Source organism: Etheostoma spectabile, chromosome 6 (genome assembly GCF_008692095.1).
Source record: "Etheostoma spectabile isolate EspeVRDwgs_2016 chromosome 6, UIUC_Espe_1.0, whole genome shotgun sequence".
Lineage (NCBI taxonomy): Eukaryota > Metazoa > Chordata > Actinopteri > Perciformes > Percidae > Etheostoma > Etheostoma spectabile.
This window is the reverse complement of record NC_045738.1, coordinates 24,135,312-24,135,599: the sequence shown is the minus strand read 5'-3', so window position 1 is coordinate 24,135,599 and position 288 is coordinate 24,135,312. Positions and strand designations below refer to the sequence as shown.

The window sequence follows — 288 nt, the reverse complement described above, 5'->3', positions numbered from 1 at the left end:
TCTGTTCTCTGCCTGCCGTGAGCGTTTCAGTGCCCGGTCTGCGGCAGGTAGCATCGGTGGTGTTACTTGCCGGTGGTCTATCGGTCTGCCCTGCACTGGAGCCTGTAGGCCTCAGGTTTCAGTCTGTTGGACTTAACCTCACCAGTGACGCTGTTGTATCAGAAGCACAGCTTTCCAAATAGTCTGTCGCTAAAAAATGCTACAGATTCAAAATCCAGGGGCTGTCGGAGGGCTGGCCCGTTTTAAGGCAGCTAGATGCTAACCATGAGTTGAGGACTGTTTTTTCCT

General features: G+C 52.4%; 1 protein-coding gene across 12 annotated transcripts in view; it reads left to right on the top strand.

Moving 5' to 3' along the window:
* Nucleotides 1-288, top strand: part of snap91a (synaptosome associated protein 91a) — a 71,108-nt gene that overhangs the window by 61,483 nt on the left and 9,337 nt on the right. The window lies entirely within an intron of this gene.